Below are 20,344 nucleotides of genomic sequence, written 5' to 3'. Positions count from 1 at the left end.
GTGTATATGGTTATCTCTGTATTTTTTTGCGTTCCTATTTAAATCTGGATTAGTGGTATCGGAGCGGTTTGCTTTTTCTATGTTTTTCTTTGCATGTCCCCAACGAGGTCGGGATATAAGGAGTTATGGCTTGAATTGGTCGAACCTTTGCAATACTAGCCTTGCAAATCCCGACAGCCTCCCATGGCGGATGAGAAGAAATACAAGGGGGCAGGAGATCCTATCAAAATCTTGCTCGAATAAGCCCTCGAGCGGCAAAGGAACACGATGATGGATAGCTTTGCGTAGATCCTTCAGCGGCTACCTAGAGGCGACGCATCAACTTCCAACAGCTACTCTGGAAACGCCACACCGTTTAAGGTACAAGTTAATTTTGAAATGGCCATCTTGGAGGGACAAATAGATGCAGATGTCGTAGATAAATGGTTAAATATGCTAGATGGGAATTTTTCTGTTCATGAATTTTCGAGTCGGGAAAAGATTGTTTTCGCTCTTCTCAAAGTAGCCCCCCACGTCAAGGACTGGTGGGAAACCTACTACGAGCAGAAGGATGAAGATACCGGCTCACTATTTTTAGCCGCACCCACTAAGGATTCATTCCGAGATGCCATCAAGGAGTAGTACTACCCTGTCAAAGGCTATGAGGACAAATACATCAAATGGACCACACTGCGGCAGGGAAGGGACCAAGATGTGCCGGAGTTCACAAACATTTTTCATACCCTTTGCAAACAGTTGGGTATCAAGGACTCTGAGCTGCATTTGGTACTCAAATATCGTGGCTGCCTACACAGATACATCCAGGAAGAGATGGAGTTCCTGAACATCTCCTTGCTCGGCATGACGTATTGATACGCTGTCAAAATCGAGTAAAAGTTCAAACAGAAGAAGCGAGAATTTGGATCTGCAAATCCAAAGACCAAAGGACAAAGCCAAGGCGGGGTGACCCAAGACAACCCGTCGAAGCCACAAGAAAAGAACAACACCACAAAGTCAAAGAAGGACACAGGAAAGTGGTGTGAGTTCCACAAGAGTCCCACTCATAACACAAGTGAGTGTCAGACCAAGCAGTCGTTGGTGGCCGAATTGAAGGCTTCAGAATCAGATGCATGATCCGACCCTAAGTCAGAACGCAACAAAAGGAATGGCAAAGGGAAGAAAATCATTGATGCAGAGCCCAACATCACTTTTGCCACCACCAAGATCCAGAAGAATGAGCCGGAAGACCCAGAGGAGGGGGAGCGTCTTTTCCACTCACAGATGTGGGTGAAGGGTTCGCCATTGCAATTCATTGTCGACAACGACAGCCAAAAGAACCTCATTTCAGCAAAGGTCATGAAGCGGTTGGGCCTACAGACTACACCACACCCGCGGTCGTACAGTATCGGGTGGCTTCATGAAGGACGAAATCTCAAAGTTTGCCAGCAGTTCCGCCTTCCCTATAGCATCAAGCCCTTCACAGACGAGGTATTGTGTGATGTTACACCTCTAGATGTTTGTGATGTATTATTAGGCTAGCCATACTTGTGGAGGCAACATGTTGTGTATGAGTCAAGGCCTCGTGGTGTCATTATTTCTTTAGATAATTCATTATACAGGACACCGGAGGTAGCCCCACTCACTGCCACCTCTTTGATCTCTACTAAGAAAGGCAACAAGCTCATCTCCCAGACTAGGAAATTCATCTGTCTGGTTCGCTCCCAAAGTAAGGGGAAGGTCATCACAACATCCATGACCCCAGCGAAGGGTTCCTCCATGCAGCAGTAGAAGTAGCAAAGGAACATGGTCATAATAGAACACAAGAACAACTTCTCCTCACCCACAGGGGTACCATACAAGCTTCAGGTGGGCAACAAAGTCTGGTTGGATCTGCAGAAAGAACGCCTTAGAAGAGCCCATCAGAAGCTCCGACCATGCCGACATGGTCCTTACACCATTACTGAGGCTGTGGGAAATAATGCTTTGGAGCACAACATTCCTCCATTCCTTCACCTGCACCAAGTGTTCAATGTGTACCACCCTTGACCATGCTTCCAACCATTACTGGACACATCCGAGATTGCAGAGCAACTCACCAGGGACCAAGTTTAACAGATGGAGGAATTCAATGAATGGGGACCATTGCTTCCTCAAGGGGGAGGAATGATCCAGGTGGATGTTGGTGGCCACCCACCTATCCCACTTGGACCCCCACAACTGTCTCTTTCAGTTTTTCAGTTTCCGTCATTGTAACACAATTTACTATTTTTAGTAGTTTTTCGGGCCTTGAACTTCCAAATCCATTTTGAGGCCCTAAACAACATTTTTTCGGAAATATGGGAGCAACATGGGTCCATGGACCGATGTTTCTCTTCCCAAAGTTATAGTTCTCATATAGATCTTTCTAACGAGCTATTGTACGCATCAAACGAAGATTGGGGCCCACAATTTGGTGTTTCATCTTCGAGGGTTAGGTTTTGGGATGTTAAGGGTTTTCCATTGTTTCTCAACAATAAATAGGCCTTAAAGCCTCATTGTAACACAGTTCAGAGGCATGTAGCCGCCACATCTCTTCTCAGAGATAAGCTACCATCGCCCTAGCTGGTTTATTTCCATTTCTGTTTGTAAGCATATTTCAGTATTTTACATTAATGAAATGAAGTATTATTTCCATTTCATATTTGTGTATATGTTTATCTATGTATTTTGTTGCATTCCTGTTTAAATCCGGATCACAAAAACAAAAGGAGAACATTGGTTGAAGTACCAAGCCATTTGCAAGGCAAGGCATGTCAGTGAACCCAAGTGGTTGTCATGGAGATTTTTCCAAGAAGAATTAATTGATAGAACTTGGGAAGGAGAAGAGTATTCAACTCTCATCAAATAACTAGATTTTGTGGGTCCAAAAGCCTGTCAATGGGAAGGAGTGATCGGAATTTGGATTAGGGGCAAAAAATTGCTCAAAAATCAAAGTGCTCGAAATCGTTCAAAACCTGAACGACCGTTTCCATATCGGCGGTACGATCCTAACAAAACTCGTTTCACTCAAAATGGAGTTCGTATGAGAAAGATAGAGCATGTTGTTTGTTTTGTCAAACAGGCAAATTTTGGGTACAGGCTGACTGACAACCTAGTTTGCAAAAAGAATATTCTTTAGAATATTCCTAAAATATTCCCACAAGTGGCTCAATTGGGTCGTGACAAGTGTTGGGATCAGATTGGTCAAGGGAATTTTTGGTGGACCAATGAGAGGCTGACACGTGGCAAGCCCAGAGGCTACGACATGCCCTCTCAAAGGTCGGTTAAAAGTTTATTGGGAGGTCGACAGAGTTGAACCCAAGACCTCACTTGCAGAAGCACCATGCACCACCATTATACCACAACCATTGGACTTAGCCTACATGCATTTGAATTTTTATTTAAATGTTAAAGCGCCGAAGGTTGGAGGTAAGTGGACTAGCCCTGGTTCCATGAGCGACCATACGACTAGAACTGAACAGCAGGGTGCTTAGCACTAACCATGTAGTTAATGCGCTAAATGCATATTAGCATTAATTAAACCATGCTTATCCCTAATTAAACTGCAATATTAACTTGCCGGTGGTTTTGGCAGGTTTGTTAAATCCAACACTACTCCAAATTTGGCGGGTTAACTGGAGTTTCTCCAATTTTAGTGGAGTTTTCTTAGGGAAAATTGAAGAGGCCATAACTTTTGCATATTTCGACCAATTTTGTCTCAAAAAGAGTCATTCGTAGATGATTTGGATGCTCTGAACACAACGGAATAGGTTGCAGAGGCAAAAAAGCACTTTTTGTACGTGATTTTGTTATGTTGAAGTTTAAGGAAGCCTAGGGCCACTAGGAGAGGAGGTCAAGCCTAAATCAGCTGAAGTCTAATTACAGAGCTTGGAGAGTCATTTTTGGGGTTTTTGGGTCTTATAAATCCAATGGAGTAGGTTTCAAAGCCATTCGAGCATTGTAGGTGCATGTAATCAGAGAATTGACCATTAATCCAAAGAGGGCTTAGCCATTGAAGCAAGTCCAAGGAGACGTAGCTTAGGAGGGGTGAACTCCTTTATCAACTTTGTGTTATGATTTTGCTATGTTTTACTTCTTTGTAATTTACTTGTTGTATATGTGTTTTAAATAGCTAATTAACCTCATAAATTGCTCATAAAAGACACTCAATACTTGACACATAATTCCTCACATTTTGGTTAATTTGAGACGATCCTAAACACATTTTTTTAATACTGATGAGGGATATTGCATAGCATTAACAAGTTTTCCTAGCATTCAGATCAGGTCAACACTCCATCGACTTGACCCCATGCACACCATTACCCAATGGACTAATCTATAAACGATATGTTCTAAAAAACAATGAAATTAAGAGGGAGATTCAGGAGTTTTTGCAAAAAGGGAACATCAGTGATCCAGGTGGATTTTGGTGGCCACCCACCTATTCAACTTAGACCCCCACTATTGTTTCTTTTAGTTTTTCAATTTCCTTATTTGTAGCACAATTTACTATTTTTGGCAGTTTTTCGGGTCCTGAACTTTCAGATCCGTTTTGAGACCCATAAACAACATTTTTTGGGGGAAAATGGGACCAATATGGGTCATGGACCAATGTTGGTCATTAAAAAGTTGTAGTATTTAGATAGATCTTTCTAATGAGGTATTTTGCGTGTCAAACGAAGATCGCATCCAAAGTTACGCCCCTGGGAAGTTGATGTACCAATTTACCCAAATGGGGCCCATAGTTTAGCGCTTCAACTCCTAGGGTTAGGTTTTTGGATGTTTAGGGTTTTCCATTGTTTCTCAATAATAAATAGGCCTTTGAGTCTCATTGTAACACAATTCAGAGGCATGTAGCCGCCACATCTCTTCTCAGAGATAAGCTACCATCGCCTGAGCTAGTCTTATTTCCATTCTATTTGTAAGCATATTTCAGTATTTGATACTAATGAAATGAAGTGTTATTTCTACTGCATCTTTGTATTTATGGTTATATCTGTAATTTGTTGTGTTCCTGTTTAAATACGGATCAGTGGCATCAAAGCGACTTTCTCTTTCTCTATTTTTCTTTGCATGTCCCCAATGAGGTCGGGATATAAGGAGTTAGGGATCGATCTAGTTGAAACTTTGAAAGATCAGCCTCACAAGCCCCAATGACCGCCCATGGGGGGAGAAAAGAAAGACAATGGGGCAGGAGATCCTATCAAAAGATTGCTCAAGGAGGCCCTTGAGAAATAAAGGAACGCGATAATGGATAACTTTGCCTAGATCCTTCAACGATTGCCCACCAACGATGCATCCACATCCAAAAACCACTCTGGAGGCTCCACTCCTTTTAAGGTACAATTAAACTTTGACATTCCCATATTTGAGGGCCAAATAGATGCAGATGCTATAGATAAATGGTTAAATATGCTAGAAGGATATTTTTCTGTTCATGATTTTTCCAACCGAGAAAAGATTACTTTTTCTCTTCTCAAAGCCGCCCCTCATGTCAAGGATTGGTGGGAAACCTATTGTGAGCAGAAGGATAAAATTACAAGCTAATTATTTTCAGCTGTACCCACTTGGAATTCCTTCCAAGATGCCATCAAGGAGCAGTACTACCCTGTCGGGAGCTATGAGGATAAATACATAAAGTGGACAATGCTACGGCAGGGAAGGGACCAAGATGTGCCGGAGTTTACCAATGTTTTTCATCCCCTTCGCACGAAGTTGGGTATCAAGGATTATGAGACACATTTGGTACTCAAGTACCGCAGTTTCCCACAGAGGTACATCCTGGACGAAATGGAGTTTCTGAACATCTCCTCATTCTATACGACGTACCAATACATCGTCAATATCGAGTAGAAGTTTAAACAAAAGAAGAAAGACTTTGGATATGCGAATTTGAAGCAAGGGAAAGGTGCCCCCAAACAGTAAAACAAAGGACAAGCCAAGGTGGGGCAGCCCAAGACAACTTGCCAAAACCACAAGAAAAGAACAACACTGTGAATCCGAAGAAGGACACGGGAAAGTGGTGTGAGTTCCATAGGAGCTCCACTCACAACACAAGTGAGTTTCCGGCCAAGCAGTCACTGGTGGCCGCGCTGAAGGCTTTGGAATCATATGCATGTTCCAAATCTAAGTTAGAATTTGACAAGGGGAATGAAAAAGGGAATTAGATTATTGATGCGGAGCCCAATGCCACCATTGTGACCACGAAGATCCAGAAGGAGGAACCCGAAGATCCAAAGGAGGAGGAGCGCCTCTTCCACTCCCAAATGTGGGTAAAGGGTTCCCTACTACAGTTAATTGTTGACAGTGGGAGCCAAAAGAACCTCATTTCGGTAGAGGTCATGAAGCGGCTAGGATTACCGGCCACAACACACCCATAACCATACACCATCGGGTGGCTTCACCAAGGATAGGATCTTCGCATGAGCCAACAGTTCCGCCTTTCATATAACATCAAGCTCTTCACGGATGAGGTATTATGTGACGTTGCTCCCCTTGATGTTTGTGATGTATTATTAGGCCAACCATACTTGTGGAAGCGACATGCTACACATGAATCAAGGCCTCGCGCTGTTATTTTTAATTTGGGAAATAAGTCGTATAGGATATTGGAGGTAGCACCACCTACCACCATCTCTTTGGTTACTGCAAAACAATGCAGTAGCTCATTTCCAAAACCCGGAAATTTGTTTTCCTAATGATATGCCCTTAGGAATTAAGGGAATTTTGAGGTCTAAAATGGGCCTCCTAAGAAAAATGTACAACCAAAATAAACTTTATAAGAACCAATAGGATTCAAGATGATGATGTCAACCATGGGGGATGATTCGCCATTTTTGGAGTAAAAAAGTAAAAAGATTAAGAAATAATAAAATAATATAACTACTTTTTTCAACTCATATTTTCAACTTATCTCCCTAAGGATTTACTCAAATTTCGAGAGGGATTATTCGTTGGATGCAAAATTTAATTCCTCATCCAAGGAGTACCCATGTTGCATACTTTCGATGGACCCTCCTACAAGAAAAATGAAAAATACATGACAACATGTGGTTGCAATCACGTTTTTCATGTATTTCTCATTTTTTGTGTAGTAGGGTCCATTGACAATATGCAACATGGGTACTCCTAGGATGATGAATCAATTTATGCATCCAATGCGTGCTTCCACTCGAAATTTGACTAAACCCATAGGGAGATAAGTTGAAAATACGATTGAAAAATAGTTTTTCTTTTTTCCCTCTAAAATTTGATGATGTAATCAAATATTATTTTATTATTTCCACTATTATTTTATAATTTCCTTAGGAGGCCCATTTTAGACCTCAAAACTCCCCTAAAGGAAAGAAGAAGACGGTAGCCACGACCTCCATACATGGCCCCTCCGTACGACAACAATAGATGGACAAGGTCGTGGAGGAGTACAAGGACATCTTCACCTCCCCCGCAGGGGTGCCTCTGCACTGTCAAGTCAAGCACTCCATCAATCTGACCCCAGGTGCACCATTTCCCAATGGACCAATCTATCGATGCTCCGTTCTGGAGAATGACAAAATCAAGAGGCAGATTCAGGAGCTGTTTTAGAAAGGTCACATCCGGCCGAGTTCACCGCCTTGTGGGATATCGATCGTGTTGGTACATAAGAAGGATGTCACTTGGAGACTCTGTATTGACTATTGGGCACTGAACAAGATCACTGTCCGGAATAGGTACCCGATCCCACAAATTGATGACATTCTGGACCAACTCAAGGGGAAAAATATTTCAGCAAGATCGACTTGAAGTCTGGATATCACCAAGTACCAATCAAACCATCCGATGTGTGGAAGATTGCCTTCAAAGCCAAGGAGGGCCTTTTTGAATGGTTGGTTATGCCTTTCGGGTTGACAAATGCTCCTGCAACCTTCATGAGGTTGATGGATGACATCTTGCAGGCATTAAGCAACCATAATTGGAACTCCCAAAGAAGATGGAAAAACAACATCCATCCCATAAACCAATTGGTAAGGTGACATGCCAATAGATTTCTTTGTTATAAGTCTATAAGCCCAAAGTGCATTTATCAACTTGTTGTGCCATGCCTTTTTGTTCTCTTCTAACATCTTTTTAACAATGTTTACCAGACTCTTATTTGAAGATTCAACCAACCCATTACCCTGTGGGTAATAAGTAGTTGAATGTCCCAAATTATATGATACTTATTGCAGAATTCTATCATTTTCTTGGATTTAAAAAGCTACAACATTATCTGTAATGATCTTATTGGGATAGCCAAATCTAGACAAAATATTGGTTTCCAGAATTTGATAATAACAACATCAGTAGCCAATATGGAAGGTGTAGTCTCAATTCATTTTGGGAAGTAATCAGTAGTTGTGAGGATCCATATGTGTTGGGCAGAGGATGGTGGATGGATTTCTCTAATGAAATCCAATCCCCCTTCTTGGAAAGGACTTTCAATAGATATTGATTTTAAAGGAAGAGGCAATAGTTTTCTTTTTCCATCAAATATTTGGCATTTGTGGCAAGAGGTTACCTTCTTATAAACATTAGGGAAAAGAGTAGGCCAGTAGAAGTCAGCTCTAAGTATCTTGTTAGTAGTGGTTTTCCAGTATATATGTCCACCGCAATCACCTTCATGGAATTCCTACACTATTCTTTCTGCATCATCTTTCAATAGACACTATAGTAAAATACCACCAACATCTTTCCAATATAAAACATTATCTATGATGCAAAATTTCACTGCTTTCAAGTTTAGAAATCTAGCCTTTGTCTCAGTTAAACCAGGAGGAGCATTTAAATTGAATAAAACAAAATTGAGGTCTGCATACCAGGGTGAGGTCATAGAAGCCTCATCTAATTGTGGAGTCACCGGATCCTCTTGATCATCTAAGCAGCTACAAAGTTGATATCCAATGCATTAAAGTTAGATTCAGCCATCAATTTGGCTAACCCTTGTCCTTTGATAAGCTTGGTGGGCTTGATTTCCATTTCATACTCAAGAATGATGGCAATCCATTTGCCTCTTTTACCATTTGGTCCGTTTTGGGTTAAAATATCCTTAACCACATCATTTGGTACATAAGCAATTATGTGAGAATGGAGGATATACACCATCAAATCTTTGATTGTTTTTATTAATGCGAAGGCTTGTTTTTCCATTATGTTATATTTTACTGCAACATCCCTTAATTCCTTGCTAAAGTAAGTAATGGGTTGTTCAAATCCATCATTGTTTTTCTGTAAAAGGACAGTTACAACAGTGTGTTCAGATGCAAATGAAAAGATTATAAAACCCTTAGTGAAATCTGGACTGATTAGGACTTGTGCTTTGTCAATGCTGGTTTAACTTGATCAAATGATTGCCTAGCCTCAATGTTCCATCTTATTTATGAGTCTCTTTTCAACATATTTGTTATGTTTCTAAGGAGTTTTGCAAGGTTTGGTATGAATATCCTTAGGAAGTTTATTCTGCCAATAAATTATTGAAGTTCCTTAATTTTTATAGGATGGTTGATTTTCAAAATAGCTTCAATCTGTTTGGGATCAATTTTAATACCTTCCTTAGAAATGATATGACCGAGAAGTTTTCCCTCTTCAAGGCTAAAAAGTGTTTTCTTAGGATTTAGTGAAATTCCAAACCTTCTGCATTTCTCAAATACTCTTCTCAGATGTAACAAATGTTCTTCATTAGTTTTAGAATAAACAGTAATGTCATCTAGATAGATCACAATAAACCTACCAATTTCATCAGCAAAGGAAATATCCATTTCTCTTTGAAATGTGGCTCCAACATTCATTAACCCAAAAGGAATCTTCACATACATGAAGGTACCCCATGGAGTAGTAAAAGTTGTTTTATCTTGATCATCAGGGTGAACTAAAACCTTATTATAGCTTGAGAAACCATCTAATAAATAAATCCTAGAAGATCCAACTACCTTTTGTAAGATGTGATCCATTTTTGGTAAAGGGTAGTTGTCCTTTAGGGAAACTTTATTAAGGTTTCTAAAATCTATACAACATTTCACCTATTTTCTTCCTAGTTGGTACTATATTGGAAACCCATTTAGAGTACCTAAGAGGGATTATGATTTTAGAATCATAAATTCTTTTAATTTTTTTCTCAGTTAGAGGCATCAGTACCGGATTTATTCTCCGAAGTTTTTTGTTTAAATGGTTTATGATCCTCTTTAATTGGAATTTTATGTTGTATAATTGTATCATAAGTTTTTAAATCTTCATAGCTCCAGGGAAAAACATCACTAAATTACTTGAATAAAGCAATGTATTTTTGTTTTTCAACAATTGGGAGTGATTTGGACAGTTTTATGATTTTAAGATCTTTTTCACTGCCTATGTTACATTCTTCCACTGCTGCCCATGTGGGCTAAATCTTAGGATTTTAGCCACATCATTGAAATCAAATAATTATTCTAGTGGAACTAGACCTCTCGGTAAAACGTTATCCTTTAGCTGAAGTGTTTCAAACTCTTCTTTCTCTGGATCTATCTCAAGCAATTCTAATTTATTTACAACTTTATTTATGTGTGTATTTACATCTAAGTTTTATAACCGCCTTTCTATATCATAATGTACAACTATTGGATTTTCTAATTTAGACTCTAAATATATACTATCATCTTCATATTCATCCTTGGATTGTAGAAAACTTTGAATTTTTTTATCACTACCAAACACCTGCCAATACTTTATATTATCTGGTACAACTAGTCAATTTTTCACTTCCACTGAATATTGTCGATTAGGGTAAGTCATTTTACAAGAGCAGGTTGAAAAAACCAAACTATTAGCCAGGATATTTGTATTTCTAGGAATTGCAGAAAGGTCGTATTCCACAGAAATATTTATAAAGTCAAGCACTACATTTATGTTTGCTCTCAATCTAGGGTGTTTGGTTGAATACTCTCCTTTAATTTGTTTTATAATTAACTCGACATCCCCTTGAATGGAGATTCTCTTGGCACCCAATTTTTTCAACAATTGCAATCCTAATATAAGGGCTTCATACTCGGCTATGTTGTTTGTACATTAAAAGTTTAGTTTGTATGAATGACCTTCAGCATGATTGTTTCCTGTGTTTGCAACCCACACTCCTACTCCAGAAGCATATTTGCTACAAGAGCCATCAAAGATCATGTTCCAAAGAGGTTTAGGAAGAGTATTTTGTTCTACTTCTTGTGTTTGGTTTGGATTTATTTTAGAAATTTCAGTTTCTGCTTTGATCACCTGAGTGTTGATGTCTCCATCATTATAAAGAATGAAAGAGTCTAAATCTGAGTAGACAGAGTAAAGAGGATAGTTGTGAGGCTTCTATTGACTGATCACCATGAATTTCATCAAGGTTTCCCTATATAATCTTCTTTGCTGACCAAAAACTGGTATGGTGGCAAAGTTCATATCCATCTGTAGGGTCCCTTGTAATTTTGTTCCCCATGAGCAAGACAACAACATGCCATATTTAGGGGGAATATCTGCAACCACTATGTCCATTACCAGACTTTTGGCCGAGATTTGAGCTAAATTAACACACAAGCCTTTGATGAGACCTAAACATCTTACTTTGCTGGAATCAAAGGAATACAAATCTTTATAAGGCCTGGTAATGTCAAGTCCTAGTTTTTCCATAACAGCTTTAGGCATTAAATTGTGGGAGGCCCCTAAATCTAACATAACATTATGGAGGATCTCATCATGAATATTCGGGCTAACATAGAATGGAGGAACACCCCCTTCCTGTGGTTTTCCCTCAACTTCTAGCCCAAATAAGAGTTCAGGTTGGTCATCATTCAAATTAACAGAGTCTGTGTTTTCCCCTATGTTTAGAGCTTTCATCACTTGAGGTATGTACATATTTTTTTTCATTAACTATGTTAGGGGAATAGGAATTTTCAATTTTTCTAATTCATTCTCAATGTTGGACGATGTTGAAATCTTAATCAGGTTGGGAAGATCATATTGATCTGTAATTTCTTTTGATATAGGCTCTTTTTGTTGACTTGTGGTTGGGATATCAGTTTGAGTAGTTTTGGAAACACTATCAACTATCTTTTTGACAGGAGTTTCTACTTTCTTTTTGCCAGAATTATCAACAGTCTTCTTAGGAGAATTATCTGTGGTTTTCCTAACATCAGTGTCAGAGGATTTCTTAGCAGGATTCTTAGAGTTCTTACTGTTGAGAGTGTCTGAATTATTTTTTCTCCTAAGGTTATACTGCCTATGGACTTCCATAATGGCATTCTCAAAACCTTGTTTATATTCATCTGATTCCTCAGAGTCAAGTTCGGTTTGAGTTAGGAGGAAAAGTTCTTGCTCCTCTTGAGTGAGAAAAACAGTTTCATCATCATTTATTCCCATTAGATTTATTTGATTGTCATCTAAATCTTCAATTATATTACCCTCATCATCAGTATAGTTTTCCTAAAAAGGAGGTTGGACTTGCTGGTCTGGCCCCTTTTGTTCTTGTTGTTTGATTTGGGGAACATTCCTTCTGAAGTTTTGGTTCCTATTTTGAGGACTAGTTTTATTTTCTCTCATTTCAGCTTGATCATTTATGTTTACTCTTTGCATCATTTTTTATACTACCCTCACTAGGTTATCAATTTTGTGATCATAAGTAGAAGTGGAAGGCTCTTCTTTAATGGTAACCCTACGTTCAGATTTTAGTTTGGCCTTCTTGGCTAAGATGTTAGCTTCAACCTTTATAGCATTGGATTGCATCTCTTCTAAAGTAGCAGGGTCTCTCTCTCTCTAAGTTGATACTCCATGTCTACATCAAAACCATCAGGAAAGTCAATTAAAGCTAGGCCAAGGGAGGGTTTGATGTTTGTGTGAATTGCATTGTAAACAGTGTTAAACCGTTCACAGTATTCCTCCACAGTTTCATTTGGTTTTATTTTAAGTCTTTTGTATTCATTTAGGAGTTGAAGTGGATTTTTCTTGATTTCCCATCTAGCTAAGAAAGTTTGATGGAATGCATCAAGGTTGGCTATACTTCCTGCAGGTAAACTCCTAAACCATTTTTTGACATCACCTCTTAGACTTTGAACAAACAATCTCATCTTTACATCAGCCTCATCTACTTCTTGAAGGTCAAAAACATCATTCATTCTATCCATGTGTTGTTGAGCAGTATGAGAACCAATGTTATCAAATGTTAGAATTTTAGATTGATAATATCCAGGCATAGCATTTAGCTGGCCTGGTAACACCAAAGGTGCATACCTACCTGCCATAGTTGGGTTGAGAAATTGACTGGAATATGGACCTGTGGAAGGTGTAGTTGTGATAACTACAGGGATAGTAGGAACAATAATTTGAGATATTATAGGTGAAAAAGTAGAGACTACAAAATGAGTAGGAATAGGGGGTTGTAGATTAACAGAATGGGAATATTGAGAGGAAAAATAAGAGGTTGTGATTGTTAAAGCTAAAAATTCAACAAATTGTTGAATATAAGCTTCTTCAATGGCTTGGTCCAAAACTGAGACTAGACCCTGTAATTTATCAAATTTTTGTAGGTATTCTAGATCAGGATCTAATTCAAGAGGTTGAATTTGGGGTCTATATGGTCACAACAAAGCTTGATCAATGACAACCTGATCTACAAAGCTCTCAGATTTTGTCGTAGACAAGTTGTGCTAGAAAGGCAAATCAAACTCTATGCCTTGAATAGTGATGCGGGAGCATCTAGCCAAAGGGAAATTATTGTAAATAATAGACATAGGGTCATGCATTAGTTTCCTAAATTCCAAATTAATTAGATATTCTCAAATAAAACTAGGAGAGATTTTAGGCATAAAGGAGTGGATATGGACTTTAAGAGATAAGGATAGCTTTTCTATTTTAGAATAGGAAAAAGAGAAAATAAAGCTAAAAAGATGTTTTTGCCATATGTATGCATTGCATGAGCTTTAGTTGAGTGATTTTAGGATTTTTAGAGCATGCTAAGTTAATAAATTAAGAAGCCTCAAAGGCATTGAGCAGAGAAGTGTGAGGAGTGAGTGTGAGAAGTGAGCAAGGTTCTCCTTGGGAGCCTTCGGGCAGTTGGTAAAAGGGCCATAGATTTGCATATCTGGACATAAATGTAAACCTCTTGTGAATATTTGTTTTATGTGAATATAAGTATGATTTGCATGGACATGATAGTGGTTAGTTGGAATAATGAATTCGTGTGAATTCTGAGATGGTTCTGTACATGATGGCAGAAATCGATGTGGTATATGGTTCTTATTTGTTTTCTCATGCGCTCTCTGCTGTGTAATAATGATGAATCGGTTTCTTTTTCGTTTGATATATAAACAGGCTTGGGTTTATATGACGCACATATATGGGTGTTATATAGTGTTGAAATTGTGAGCTGCGGGTGGTTCTAGTTATTCATCATACAACTGCCGTATATTAATCTGTCGGTGGTGTTTTCCGATGTGAAATGGGTATATGTATTGACTGCTGATGTATTAAATGGTTTTCAGTGCGAATTTGTTATGCGCCTCTGCAGATATAGCCGAGAGCGACCTTATGCATCCCATATATTGGAGCTGTTCCATATACGTATATACGCTTCCACACCCACGCATATTATTCAACCCTTCCAAGCGGAACCTAGACCGAGAGCAGCTGGATGCGAACAGTATAACCGTGTATCTGTCGGCGTCGAAGAACTCTGGAGCTCGGACATTGAGCGATAAAGGGTTGACTGAATATGTGTAAAGTTACATAATTTCAGTTATATATATTTACAAGGAAAGTTCTGAGTGTAGCTGGCGGATCAATTGCGTTGATAAAGGGTGTTGAACAAAGTCGGAAGCCGTCCACGCCCACGGCATACAAGTGCCAAGGTTTGGTCGAACATATGGTGGTATATGTTTTATACATATGCAAACGAACAGAACGTGACTGCTATAAGTTATATAACTTCGGCTGCAGCGATATATTCAATTCCGGTGCGTATTACAATTATAATATTGTGTAAGGCGCACTCTTTAATTGTGCTCAGCTAATATATTTTGAGGTTATGGGAATATATGCTGTTGTATATAAGGTAGTATATACATATCTTGTGTAAACCGCCAGTCAGAAGAATTCTTTTAAGAAAACATGGAGCGCACCGTATTAAACAAGCATGGGTATTATGAATAACAAGATTACAGCGATTTGAATTACATGTTTTACATGCATGCTGAAAGAAAGATCCTGGTAGTTGTGGCCTGGGAGAGGCCTGGGCTGCATCAGGTGGTATCAGAGCAGGAATACTTTGTTGAAGATTGTTTGTTTCTTGAATGAGTACAGTCGAAAACTGAAGTATGTTTCTTTGAATGTGTGATGAATGATTTTTTTATCTGATATGCAAACTACACAAGTGAACAGGATTGTAGAAGAGGAAGGAGGACAAGATCATGTAAGATCTTAAGAGGTGAGATTATTTTTCTGACTTGAAATTTGTAATTGAAGTTTATGGTTGCAGAAAAGTGGCAGTGAACCTGAAGAATCCAATAAGGAATTGGATAAAGAGGACAACTGAAGTGTTCTCAGGAGAGAGAAGGAGATTGCAGAAGCCTAGAGGGAGAAAAGGTGTTGCTCAGAAGAAGGTTCCAGACAAAGGACCGTGCTTACCAAAAGACTAAGTAAGGAGAGCTTAGTGAGGTAAGATTGCAGCTAGGAGGACTAGCTGTTGCAGAGGCTTGTTGCAAAGGAGAATCAACAGAGGTTGAAAAGTTGCAGATGAGAGAAGCCTGAAAGAGCAGTGGAGAATGCTCGAAAGGTTCCAGCAGAGGACCAATGATTACCAAAAGACCAGATCCGGAGGGAAGGATTGGTGAGGTAAGTGGCAGCAAGAGAGTTTGCTGTGGTAGAGGCTTCATGCAACTCATAGGTGAGGAACTCATGGCGAAGGAGATGACTACTGATAGTCATAGCAGAGGTTCAGGAAAAAGCCACGGTAGAGGACATAAGAAAGAGGATGCCAAGGTAAATGGCAAGAAGATGAGTCCAGAGGAAGTGGAAATGGAAGAATACATCTGTGAACCAGAACAAGGAGAATTTCTGGGAGATAGTGAAGATGAAGGCTTGAAGACTGAAACTTCAAGTAAGACCAAAGGGTCATATGGTTTTAAATCTGACAATTTGTGGATGTTTGCAGGTGAAAGACAAAGAAATGAGATGACTACAGGAGTTCGAGAAAGAGAGATTGCAGTAATGAAGGTACAATTGCAGGTACTGGAAGAATGGCTGCAAGAGCAGAAAGATCAAAATGGAAAATGGATCTTTCCACTGAAGGGAAAGAGAGTGATTTGGCGACAGTTGCAGAGAAGGTTGAAGCAAATTATGATTGCCTTGTTGAAAAAGGGACTTAGAGTTCTTGCGCCAGAGTTGGAGTTTGAAATTCCCACATGCAGATATATTAAAAGGAAAATGTTGAAGGAAGCAGTCAAGACTGAAAGGTCTCATGATTTAAAAACTAATGAGTTGCGCATGTTTGCAGGTACATAACAGGAAGATAAACAAACTTTAGAGTTTGTGCAAGAAGAGTTGAACCTGAAGGCTATTCAGATCGATAATGAGTTAGCAAGATCTCAGAAGCAGATGGAGAAGAAGGAGTCTAATCAGGATGTTGAGGCAGAAAGAGAAGGACCAGCTGATGATTGGTCAAAAACTAGTGGAGGTATAGAAAATCATGTGAAATTTCCAAGGTCTACCCCTAATGAAGTTGTTGAATTGTATAGGAAACTAGATCTCCAAAGAAGAGAATTGGAGAGACAGAGGACTTATTGGATGGAGAAACAAGGGAAGAGACTCTTTATGAATGACAATCATAAAGCTGAAGATGGTAAGAAGGAAGGACTAGCTAACAGTCTCATGGTGAAGGCAAATCAGCATACTGATGTGCTGATTGGGATGAAACAACATACTGAGATACTGGCAGAGGGAAGTAAGGCACTGATGCCTTGTGATTTTTGTTTTAACATGTGTTTTGTGAATGCAGGTATGGTCGCCGGTGCTGAGAAACATTTGACTCAGCTGAACAGTCAATTAAAGGGAAAAGAAGTTCTCTTTTCCAGAAGACAAGAGGGGGTGGATGATCGGGTGGCAGTCAGAACAGAGACGAGCATAGAGGCAAGAAATCAGCAGCTTGAAGATTTATTGGACAAGGAAATTGAATTAATCAGAAGAATCATGCTGAAAGTTTCTCAGAAAAAGACATCAGCAAAAAAGAGAAGTAGCAGAAGCAACAAGGGGAAAACAGCAGAAGATTGCAAGAGTGCAGCTAGTGGAGCAAAGCAGCATAAAGTGTGGAGACCTGGAGAAGAACAACAGATAAAAGCAGCGGTAAATGGAAAGTTACAACACAAGATATGGGATCCAGGCAAACATGGAGCTAAACACATGATCGGGAGATCATGAAAAATTTCTACCTTGGGAGTATGATGCGGGAGCATCTAGCCAAAGGGAAATTATTGTAAATAATAGACATAGGGTCATGCATTAGTTTCCTAAATTCCAAATTAATTAGATATTCTCAAATAAAACTAGGAGAGCTTTTAGGCATAAAGGAGTGGATATGGACTTTAAGAGATAAGGATAGCTTTTCTATTTTAGAATAGGAAAAAGACAGAATAAAGCTAAAAAGATGCTTTTGCCATATGTATGCATTGCATGAGCTTTAGTTGAGTGATTTTAGGATTTTTAGAGCATGCTAAGTTAATAAATTAAGAAGCCTCAAAGGCATTGAGCAGAGAAGTGTGAGGAGTGAGTGTGAGAAGTGAGCAAGGTTCTCCTTGGGAGCCTTCGGGCAGTTGGTAAAAGGGCCATAGATTTGCATATCTGGCCATAAATGTAAACCTCTTGTGAATATTTGTCTTATGTGAATATAAGTATGATTTGCATGGACATGATAGTGGTTAGTTGGAATAATGAATTCGTGTGAATTCTGAGATGGTTCTGTACATGATGGCAGAAATCGATGTGGTATATGGTTCTTATTTGTTTTCTCATGCGCTCTCTGCTGTGTAATAATGATGAATCGGTTTCTTTTTCGTTTGATATATAAACAGGCTTGGGTTTATATGGCGCACATATATGGGTGTTATATAGTGTTGAAATTGTGAGCTGCGGGTGGTTCTAGTTATTCATCATACAACTGTTGTATATTAATCTGTTGGTGGTGTTTTCCGATGTGAAATGGGTATATGTATTGACTGCTGATGTATTGAATGGTTTTCAGTGCGAATTTGTTATGCGCCTCTGCAGATATAGCCGAGAGCGACCTTGTGCATCCCATATATTGGAGTTGTTCCATATACGCATATACGCTTCCACACCCACGCATATTATTCAACCCTTCCAAGCGGGACCTAGACTGAGAGCAGCTGGATGCGAACAGTATAAGTGTGTATCTGTCGGCGTCGAAGAACTCTGGAGCTCGGACATTGAGTGATAAAGGGTTGACTGAATATGTGTAAAGTTACATAATTTCAGTTATATATATTTACAAGGAAAGTTCTGAGTGTAGCTGGCGGATCAATTGCGTTGATAAAGGGTGTTGAACAAAGTCGGAAGCCATCCACGCCCACGACATACAAGTGCCAAGGTTTGGTCGAACATATGGTGGTATATGTTTTATACATATGCAAACGAACAGAACGTAACTGCTATAAGTTATATAACTTCGGCTGCAACGATATATTCAATTCCGGTGCATATTACAATTATAATATTGTGTAAGGCGCACTCTTTAATTGTGCTCAGCTAATATATTTTGAGGTTATGGGAATATATGCTGCTGTATATAAGGTAGTATATACATATCTTGTGTAAACCGCCAGTCAGAAGAATTCTTTTAAGAAAACATGGAGCGCACCGTATTAAACAAGCATGGGTATTATGAATAACAAGATTACAGCGGTTTGAATTACATGTTTTACATGCATGCTGAAAGAAAGATCCTGGTAGTTGTGGCCTGGGAGAGGCCTGGGCTGCATCAAATAGTTTCAAACTTCTTAGGAAGAGAATTAGACCTAGACAAAGGACTATTCTTAGGAAGAGAGTTGAACCTAGAAAAAGGACTATTACTACCCTAGCTCTCTGTAAGATCTCTTTCTCACTAATTTCTCTAGATTATCTAAAAATTCAGCAGGGTTGGGATCTGGGTGAGATCTAGTGAAAATTCTTTTAGGAGCTAGATCTATTGAAAAATTATTACAAAACTAAAATGTCTAACACACTCAAATATATACAAAGATTACAACCTCAGATCATTTATTTCATTGTAATATAAGAGTTTTGATTTATAGAAATACTTATTGCCTATCAAGGAATAATGATTTTTTAGTTTAAAAAGTATTTGTTCCCCAGTATGGTCGCCACTATGTTGTCGTTTTGTATTTTTGAGCTTGAGGGAGTAAACACATAGGACAACTTCAAAGCCACTTTGGAAGCTAGGATCTAGCCCTACCAGCTTCAGAGAGGGATCTCTCTGTAAAATTTAGTTATATTTAATGTAAAATTTAGGCTAGTTATTATTGTATTGATTGTTTTTTATTGGATTGCTTCGTTGATTAAATTGTTATAAGTCCATCAGGATATGGAATCTAAAGCTTAAATGGATCTGCTTCAAACCTTAAAGGAGTTTCACAGGGCAAGCTAGGTTTCACTATTTGGATATTTCAGAATATTAAATGGATTGTGAAATAGCAGAAATTTAAGATTCAGTAGAAACTAAGGAGCAATGAAGAATTCCTTAATTTGACCTTAGAAGAAAACATATAAATTACTAGCAGCCAGAATAAGGTGCTCTAAATAACATATCCTATTCATCATAGTTTCTGTTATGTAATTAAGATTTCTAGAAATAACAGAGAAAAGAGACAATGATTAAACACATAAACTGAAGAAAAACATCACCATTTTGTACACCACATGAATCCTATGAAAATGTCCCTGTATTATTGATGCTTCCAACAACTTTCAAATTACAATTGCAGAAGAAAATTATATTCAACAATCAACCCTTAATAATTCAAACAATGAAGTATTTATACAAATAATTACAAAATAATTACAAAATCATTGTCTCAACTGATAGTTTATTATTAGCATTATCCTAAATAATAAAATCGATCTTTTGCAAAATGATAGGTAAGGTGGACAACTGCGCGGAGAGGTGGCTCTATTTTGGAGGATTCGGTTGATGAATCAGCCTATAACTGTGTCGCGCTGGCTGACGTGCTGGTCGATGTGCTAGCTGTTAGTTCTTACTGCATCTGAGTTATTTTCAATCGAGTAAATCACATAGTTCCTCCCACCTTTTTTCATCTCAAAT

The sequence above is a fragment of the Pinus tabuliformis genome, chromosome 3_1, assembly GCF_031772625.1.
Source record: "Pinus tabuliformis cultivar Carrire ecotype Pingquan chromosome 3_1, CPIR1, whole genome shotgun sequence".
NCBI classification, from domain to species: domain Eukaryota; kingdom Viridiplantae; phylum Streptophyta; class Pinopsida; order Pinales; family Pinaceae; genus Pinus; species Pinus tabuliformis.
The sequence above is the reverse complement of the archived record's forward strand: the minus strand, read 5'-3'. Positions refer to the sequence as shown.